The sequence below is a fragment of the Portunus trituberculatus genome, chromosome 42 (assembly GCF_017591435.1).
Source record: "Portunus trituberculatus isolate SZX2019 chromosome 42, ASM1759143v1, whole genome shotgun sequence".
Taxonomy (NCBI): domain Eukaryota; kingdom Metazoa; phylum Arthropoda; class Malacostraca; order Decapoda; family Portunidae; genus Portunus; species Portunus trituberculatus.
In genome coordinates this window covers 14,684,438-14,694,376 of record NC_059296.1, presented here as the reverse complement: position 1 = coordinate 14,694,376, position 9,939 = coordinate 14,684,438, and the positions used below count along the sequence as shown (strand labels likewise).

Here is a 9,939-nt window from a genome sequence, read left to right as displayed (position 1 = left end):
AACTGAAATTATTAAATGTCAAATATGTAAAAATTAAGTATTTAATTAATTAAAGAACTCTCCACATAAACACGTTGAAATAAAAGAGTGAAGTTTGAATACGTGCTTTCATCGAATTTTGCAAAAAGTCTGAGCTATTATTACCTCCATCGATATCACGAGTTTTGCAATTTTCAACATTGGTAGTGACGATAAAATGCAGTCTAATGCTGTCCTTATGAGATCGTAAGATGTACTGCATACGAAAAGTAGTAGATAACTGGAATGCTGCTGTCAAATTGTTACATAAGAGATAAGAGAGGACTTCAGGAAAAGAAAAATGTTGAAATTTATAGATAAATAAAATATGATAAATGGATATGTGCGTATTATACGGGGACTGTCAAGTGCAAGTTACTTGTTTACTTTATCTTCTATGACCATTTTTTTCATATATAAGAGAGAGAGAGAGAGAGAGAGAGAGAGAGAGAGAGAGAGAGAGAGAGATGAATATCTCCTCTAATTCTGCATCACTTATGGTCATAAATTAGCAGATACTCCCCGTTAGTGCAAAAAAATGGTCAGGCGTTCCCCACTCACCCACCACCTGCTCGGAGGAGAGTGGCTCGTTATAAATAGAGCGGAGAGATGCAATGCAATGGTTGCCTTTTGAAGGAATGAAACGAATAGGCGAAGGGGAGATAAGGCTTATGTGGCGGAGTGCTGGGTTGACCTGCTTTTCGTACTGATAATGTGTTTGTGTGTGTGTGTGTGTGTGTGTGTGTGTGAAGGAGGAGCAACCTTGTCAGCACCGCCCACAAGACACACCCACTATTGCTCCACGCAGTGTCCCGTTACGATCAATCCACAGGAGGGCGTGGACAAGGGGCGGGGAGAGAGATACGGAAAGGGGACGAAAGGAAGGGAAGGAGAGGGGACGCTAGAAAGAGAATAAGTGAGGGAAAGCGAGAGATATATTGGGAGCAGCACAAGGGAACGGTTAAGAAACGAATACTAGGAAGGAAAAGGGAAGGGAAGGAGGGAAGGGAGGGGATGGCTCGGTACCAGGAAGTCTCCCTCGAAGTGTCCCGGCAAGTTTGCTAATATAGGAGACTGATGGGCTAAGTTTGGAGACTGTGTAGCCGCGGCTGAAGTTATCTGGAAATGCCCTGTACAATGCCTGCTTCTCCTTACTGTTCCCTTTCCTCTCCACCACCCTCCATGCCTGCCACCCTCGCTCCTTCCCTGTGTGTGTGTGTGTGTGTGTGTGTGTGTGTGTGTGTGTGTGTGTGTGTGTGTGTGTGTGTGTGTGTGTGTGTGTGTGTGTGTGTGTGTGTACCCTCTTCATGTGAGTTTTGTCGTATATTGCCTTATCACACAACGATATAATGTCAGTTTTTTCCTCCCTCTCGGAACCAACAAGTTTCTCTCTCGCCTGCCATAATACGAGCAGTGATTACACGCAACACTTCATCACCACGATAAGCCAGTACTGTGCCGGGCCGGGCCGGGGCGTGGTGGGGTGGGCTGGGACTCTCTTCCTTTTATCTTGAGACTTGTTGTTGGTGGTGTCGTTGGTGATGGTTGTGGTGGTGGCAGTGGTTGGAATGGGGTGTTGTTGGTCGTGGTCGAGATGGTGGTTGTGGTACTGTCGTGGATGCGTCGGTGGTTGTGGTGGTAGAGTCGTTTTTTTATTGTCTTTACAAGTAGAGTTGTTCATTGGAAAAACAAAAAATGTTTGTCTCTCTTTATGCTCCTTACTTCTCACAAAATAAATTGATTGATGTACTGATTTACGTTCTTACAAGGACACAAAAGTAGCAGTGTGTCTGTGCAACGTATGCATGTAAGTATGTAATTAATCATATTTGCATTGCATAATGGTGAACCAACAAATACAAACTCGTAATTAGTGATGAAAATAACTTAGAGTAGTAATAATATATATATATATATATATATATATATATATATATATATATATATATATATATATATATATATAAGTCAATAGATAAATAAGACTAACAGTTCACTCAAAACAAAAGAGAGAGAGAGAGAGAGAGAGAGAGAGAGAGAGAGAGAGAGAGAGAGAGAGAGAGAGAGAGAGAGAGAGAGAGAGAGAGAGAAACTTCTTCTAACAAGTTGTGCAGTCATAAGGAGAAAGGCGAGCGAACATGAAGATTTAGAAGTACTAATGATGATAATTATAATAATAATAATAATAATAATGATAATAATAATAATAATAGTAATAATGATAAAATTATAATAATATTAATAAAAGTAATAATAATAATAATGATAATAATAATAATAATAATAATAATAATATTAATAATAGAAATAATAATAGCAATACTACTACTACTACTAATAATAATAGTGATAATAATAGAATAAAAATTATATAGCAAAAGAGAAAAATGACCGAAAGAGCAGAGGAGCCGCGAGGCAAGACGCAACGAAGCATCAAACAAGAAGAGCAATTGAAGGGCCGCTGAATTGCACAAGTGGGAAGGGAGGGGCTGCGGGAGGGAGATATATAGGGAGAGAATGAAGGAAAGGAAAGGGAGGGAAGGAGGGAAAGGAAGGAAGAAGGAGGGGGAGAGGGGGAGGGCGTGAGTTACCCACAATACACCCACATCCCCGACTGATTACTAGCAGGTGTCCGATGTCGGGGAGTCAGTAGGGAAGGAAAGGCAGGAGAGGAGAGGCAGATGTGGAGATAAACGTTGAATGAAGGAAGGGAGAGCGGAGGGGAGAGAGGGATGGAGGCAGAGAAGCAGGAAATACGATACAGGAACAAGTACTCGGATAATGCTCGTGATTGGGACTCGAAGCGACTGATAGATAACTTGATAGATAGATAAATCAATAGATGGAGTGACAGATAGACTCAGACTCGCCGCATTACTGCCCACTGGATGAATCAGCAGCGATGCGTAAAAATTGAAGAAAGGCTTAGGCTAATAGACACAGCAATTAACATGAACGAGACTTAAACTGTGGAGTATCAGTTAACAGAACACACACACACACACACACACACACACACACACACACACACACACACACACACACACACACACACACACACACACACACACACACACACGAAAATTCTACTCAACTCTCGCTCCTTGTCCCACCGATAACAGTGATTTTTTTCACAATATGATGACAAAGTAAAGAGATTGTTATTAAAAACACCTAAATAAAAACAAACTACCTACAGGAGGGGAGCATACGCTTAGACAGGAAGCGGGAATGAGAGAAGCAACGGAAGATGAGCTTATAGAGGACACCAGACTAGAGATACGAGGAGATGAGAGGAGGGAAGAGGAGAGGGAAAGTGGCACGCAGTGAACATTCGGATATTATTAACGTGATGTAATTGAGCGAGGACGATGAGATGAATGGAATCTAGTGAAGCGACTACCGTGAATCTGGAGAGAGAGAGAGAGAGAGAGAGAGAGAGAGAGAGAGAGAGAGAGAGAGAGAGAGAGAGAAAATCAATTATCATCCTCGATTTCGTGTAGATTGCTAATTTGCCAACCTTTCTCGCAATTTGCCTACAAACTTTAAATAATTGTTGGAAGCTTAGACAAATAAAACAACGCATTCGAAAAATTATGAATAAATAAATAAATAAATCAAACCGAAACAACAAACAAGAAAGAGCAGAAAATGAATAGCACACTGGAATAAACAGATGCTGATAAACATGGCATTAAGCAACAAGGAGAGGAAAGTAGGACAGCAGAAGAAAAAAAAAAAGAAGGCGGGAAGGAGGATAAATAGAAGAAAGAGAAGGAGGTGGAGGAGTAAGGAGAGAGAAAGGGAGAGGGCTTCAAGAGGTGTAAGAGCACTGAGGTCCGGTGCAAGTCCCCTTTGAGAGAGCTTTAACTTAATGTTTCTCGACACGGACCGACGGTGAAAGGCTTTATGGCAGGTAATTGTTGGGTGGTGGACCGAAGGGTGATGGCAGATCCTTGAAATGCCCAGCGGGAGGGGAACGAGGATGAGTTGTGAGGTCGAGTGAGGCCTGAGTGACGAGGGTTGTCTTAATGTGTCAGGCTGGATGGATGGCCAGAGGGTGTCTAGATGTCTCCATACTGGTGTTTGTAAATAAAGGTTTTCAGATTGATGGTGAGAGTGCGACGGCGTGAATAAATAAGAGAAGTGAGTGAATGTCGGGAAGAGGGAGTGAATAATAGTTTTGTGAGATTCACTGTAATGAGTTAAAACGTCATGGCAGTCTACGAAGGTATTGAGAGCTATAAAGCATTATGATTGAGACCAGAGTTCGTGCATGGCTGACTGACAGATGGGGATCCCTCGACCATGATCCTCAGCTGTTATATTTTCTACAAGTATATTCTTTAAGGGTTGCCATCTCCATCAGATCAAGAAATTCATTCTTAGTGCTATATAAAAAAATAACAAAATGATTTACTATATCTATGTATTGAATGTTGCCATATTTTTTCATCGCTACAACCTTAGAAATAATACATCTGTTAGTCGATAAAATCAGGTCTCATGTTTCATCAAAATCTCTCTACGTGTCTTTTTTTCTCCCCGGCGGGGAATCGAACCCCGGTCTCCCGCGTGACAGGCGGGGATACTAACCACTATACTACCGAGGATGTGAAAGTGAGTAATGAAAAAGTGAGAGTAGAAGAGTAGAAGTAGTCTCTCTCTCTCTCTCTCTCTCTCTCTCTCTCTCTCTCTCTCTCTCTCTCTCTCTCTCTCTCTCTCTCTCTCTCTCTCTCTCTCTCTCTCTCTCTCTCATTACATCAAGGAAATAAGGAAAGTTCATGAGAGTGGTTAACGTGACTGTGGGAAATTACCGACGCATCTTAAAAACGCACTAATCTAATTTTCATGACTGGCGGAGCAGCCATGCGAGGCCTCTCATGAAATTGAGAGAGAGAGAGAGAGAGAGAGAGAGAGAGAGAGAGAGAGAGAGAGAGAGAGAGAGAGAGAGAGAGAGAGAGAGAGAGAGAGAGAGAGAGACTGACAGAGGGTGTATTGAACATTGCTTTCCCCACCACTGTATTTTTTGCCATCATAGCTGCTCCTGCTAATTAAGGAGTGCTCTGAGTTGTGACGACAGTTGTTAGAGGTGATGAAGGTGATGGTCGTTTATTGCTGATGTTGTTGTTGCTCTTGATTGTTTCTTTCGAGATGGCATTTATTTTATAGTAGTAGTAGTAGTAGTAGTAGTAGTAGTAGTAGTAGTTGTTGTTGTTGTTGTTGTTGTAGTACTCGTAGTAGTAGTATTCGTAGTATTTGTAGCATTAGTTGTAGTGGTAGTAGTAGTAGTAGTAGTAGTAGTAGTAGTAGTAGTAGTAGTAGTAGTAGTAGTAGTAGTACAAACATTATTATTCTTTATAGACAAAAGTACGATGACATCGATGACAGTAACAAAGAAGCAACACTACTACTACTACTACTACTACTACTACTACTACTACTACTACTACTACTACTACTACTACCACCACCACCACCACCACCACCACCACCACCACCACCACCACCACCACCACAACAACAACAACAACAACACCACCACCACCACTGTTGTTATTGTTATGATGGTAGAAACGGCTGTTTGTTTGTCTGTCTGTCTGCTTCCGTGCCTCCCTCTACCCGCGCCACCACAGTCTCCACACACTGAGCAAGACAAACACCATTGTATCCAGTATAATCTCATATTTTCCAAAGGTGTACTTATCTCCATCTATCTTTCTCATCGCCGCCTCTCAGTACATCATCTATTATTTCAGAGCCCGTGCATCACTCACCGCCACTATTACCATCACTAAATCCCATCACCACTATATAGCACCAGGTTATACCATCCCATCATCACCCATCGTCTATTATTCACTGTAACCCGCTCAGATTTATTGCGACCTATCATCACCACTGATCATCTCTCATCACCACTCATTATTTTGTTACTATCTGCTTTCACTGTACATCACTATCCACTACTCTCCTTCACCTAACCTTTCACCAATGTCCTTCCTGCTCAGTCTAGTGCCATTCTTAACGCTACCTATTACCATCTGATGCTCTTTTTATTCCCTTCACCGGCATTGCTCAGCGTCACCTTCATTACTGTTCACATCACCAACCACAATAAGCAAAAAACTGTATAGAAAGTAGAGGGACTAAAAACATTAACCTCTTCAGTACCATGACGTGGTTTTGTATATATTCTGCTTACTATTTAGCGATTTGATATAGCTTCAGAAACTTATGAGGGGATTAAAATAGTGAAGACTGTGGCAATTACTTTTCTGACCTTCATAGATCCTTCCTGATGTAAATAAAATTGCTTAATCACACCCAAAAGTCATGGTAAAAATGCGTCCCAGTACTGAAGGGTGTTAATATCCTTAGTAGTATAGCAATCAGCATTACCGCTTGGGAGATAATGATGAAGAGAAGATTTTGATGGCATGTGAATATAGATAGCCAAGTTTCATACAGAACTTACCATATTTTAACCTACTGGCTCCTGACGACTTCCATCATGCTTTTATATTCCTAACTGTTCTCTGTGTAGTACTGTAAGTGAATCTGCGAGCTAGGCATTGTGTCAGTTCACAAATTAGTGGTTATTGATGTAGTAGGAGGGGTAATTGTTCTTACTGTATTATCAGAGAATATATAGAATAAAAAAAAAGTTCTGGTTAGTTTAAACTTAGGTGAACAAATAAACCCATGCTTCATTTTTTTTATTGTTACTACTGCTGCCGTTGGTCTCTCTCTCTCTCTCTCTCTCTCTCTCTCTCTCTCTCTCTCTCTCTCTCTCTCTCTCTCTCTCTCTCTCTCTCTCTCTCTCTCTCTCTCTCTCTCTCTCTCTCTCTCTCTCTCTCTCTCTCTCTCTCTCTCTCTCTCTCTCTCTCTCTCTCTCTCTCTCTCTCTCTCTCTCTCTCTCTCTCTCTCTGTGTGTGTGTGTGTGTGTGTGTGTGTGTGTGTGTGTGTGTGTGTGTGTGTGTGTGTGTACGCTTTGGCCAGCCTCCTCCACACGTGAAATAATAAAGAACAACTGTACAGAAGGCCAGGAGGGGACGAGGGTCTTCCCGCTGTCCAATACTGGCAGAGGTGCGGGAAGGTGGTCAGGCTGAGGCTCCTGCTGGCTACTCTGACCTGGGGATTAAACACTAAGCCTTGTAACCATACACATTCCCCTTCTCTCTCTCTCTCTCTCTCTCTCTCTCTCTCTCTCTCTCTCTCTCTCTCTCTCTCTCTCTCTCTCTCTCTCTGACAGAAAGTCCGCTTGGATATATTTAAGGATTAAAAGATCACGCTCTCCTTTCTCAATCCTCGTGGTGACCAAGGGCTTTCAGATGACCTTAATTACTCACAGCTTCCCGCCTTTGTATTTTATTTTTCAACAAGTTTATTTTCATGTTGTTATCATGATTTTTTTGTGTTCATGATACACCCGTACGCTGCTGGAATAATTAGCCTTCTAGAACAGCTACATAATGTGATTTTATTTTTAAGTATGTATGTCTATAGTTTCACCTGGGGACTAATAAACTTAACTTTCAGGCCTTCTTAGTCTTATCTTGCAACGTAAAGGAATTGTTTAACATGAATTTCAAAATCTCTAATGAGAAAAACTTTCCCTTTCCTCCCCGGCGGGGAATCGAACCCCGGTCTCCCGCGTGACAGGCGGGGATACTAACCACTATACTACCGAGGACGTGAGGACTACCAATTTCAAGTCTCTCTCTCTCTCTCTCTCTCTCTCTCTCTCTCTCTCTCTCTCTCTCTCTCTCTCTCTCTCTCTCTCTCTCTCTCTCTCTCTCTCTCTCTCTCTCTCTCTCTCTCTCTCTCTCTCTCTCTCTCTCTCTCTCTCTCTCTCTCTCTCTCTCTCTCTCTCTCTCTCTCTCTCTCTCTCTCTCTCTCTCTCTCTCTCTCTCTCTCTCTCTCTCTCTCGGCTTTCTTCAAATTTCCCGTTTAATTTCTAAGAACAAGAGAGACAAAACAGGAAAACAGGTAGAGACATGGACTGTCACGTATACTTCTGGCAATTTCTTGTACCAGCTTCACTTATTTTCTAATTCACACACACACACACACACACACACACACACACACACACACACACACACACACACACACACACACACACACACACACACACACACACACACACACACACACACACACACACACACACACACACACACACACACACAGACAGAAGGAGGTAGCGGTCAAATAACCTTCCAAGGACTTAATCCCTGTGGCCATCCTTTCTCCTTCTTCCTCCTCCCTTCCCTCATATCCCTTACTTAGACCAGATCCCTTATTTCCCATCACCCTTAGCCATCCCTCCCCTTAACACCTTCCTTTCTACTTAACTCTCCTTCACTAACCTTCTTATTTCCATTCCAGGCTATTTTTTTTTCCTTTTGATCTGTTCTTTCCCTCTTCTTTCCCTTCTCTTTGTTTCTTTCTCCCCTTTCTCCATTCCATTTTCTCATCAGCCATCTTTTAATTCCTGCTTTCCTTCCTCTCCACCCTTATGTTGGTTGGGGCTTTCTTAATTGCTCCGCTAACAAGGCTAACGACCTGATTACGACCCCTGGGATGTTAGCGACAAAGTCTTCCCCTCAAGTTAATATTATTCTTGTGGGAATTTCTTTTTCCTCTCTCTCTCTCTCTCTCTCTCTCTCTCTCTCTCTCTCTCTCTCTCTCTCTCTCTCTCTCTCTCTCTCTCTCTCTCTCTCTCTCTCTCTCTCTCTCTCTCTCCTTCTTCCAAATCTCATGAAACAAACTGAAGACAAACTTTTATTTTTTTATATAGTGGACAGCGAGATGGACTTAGTTTTACATGTGCTACTTTATGAAGAGACGTAGCAAATACAGAAGATTCAGAATAAGGTAGTTGTGATTCACTGTTGGGAAGGAAAGGCAAAGAGCAGAAGAGACTCGCACAATATTAAAATTTCGGTAATGTCTGATGGAGTAGACGAGTGGTAGAGTTGAGTGGGAATGTTAACTAACCTCTTCAGTACCATGACACTTTTCCATATTTTATTTTATTATTTTTTTTTGCTTACTATTTGGTGATTTTATACAGCTTCAGAAATAATATGTGGGGATTGAAATAGTGAAGACTCTGGCTCTTAATCTTCTGACATCCATAGACACTTCTTAATGTAAATAAGTCGTCAATCATATCCCAAACTCAAGGTAAAATAAATGCGTCCCAGTACTAAAAGGATTAAGATCTTTTCAGTAGGTGGAAGAAGAATGATTGCCTATGTTTATGAAGACTATGAAGAAAGAGATGAAGATTGAAAAAGATTGACAGTGAAAATAACATGAAGATAAGAAGGTTTGTGATGATAATAAGGACTGCGATCACTTTACGTCTCTGGCATTTCCCTCCTTAAGATTCTCTCTCTCTAAATGACTCTCCTTTTAGACAGTTTACTTCTGAATAGTATAATATGCAAGCATTTTCTCATGTATGTATTCAGCGGCACTGTGTTGCTCCAACGAAACAATGATGTGACCACTGATATTAATTGTTGACATTGAATTAGGTTAGGTTAAGTTATGGTTGGTTGACTTAGCGTTAAAAATATAGAGGGATAGAAGGGATATATATGTCTTGAAGAAAAAGGAAAACATGTACAGTACCTAAATAAGAAAAGTACTAGAGTAAACTATCCTACACTCTGCTCTGATGATGACGGTGATGGTGGTGATGATGATGGCCAGTAATGAGGATGATGATGATAAGGATGATGATAAGGAGATGAATAGATGGTTTGCTTTTGTGAAACGTACTGAGTTAGATCCGCAGACTTGTTGCATTTCAGCTTGGGGAACGAACACTCACGCGTCACACAGATTCATTCCACACTCTAAGCTCCGCGAGACACGAGTCATCATAAGGCGCCTCCTTTCACA

The 9,939-nt window shown here is 41.6% G+C and overlaps 2 non-coding genes across 2 annotated transcripts; both read right to left on the bottom strand.

Moving 5' to 3' along the window:
- Positions 1 to 4,559: 4,559 nt before the first annotated feature.
- Positions 4,560 to 4,631, bottom strand: Trnad-guc. Its single transcript has one exon. It is a non-coding gene; the product is annotated as a tRNA-Asp (tRNA).
- A 3,011-nt stretch (positions 4,632 to 7,642) lies between these two features.
- On the bottom strand, positions 7,643 to 7,714 carry Trnad-guc. Its single transcript has one exon. It is a non-coding gene; the product is annotated as a tRNA-Asp (tRNA).
- Between the last annotated feature and the right edge of the window lie 2,225 nt (positions 7,715 to 9,939).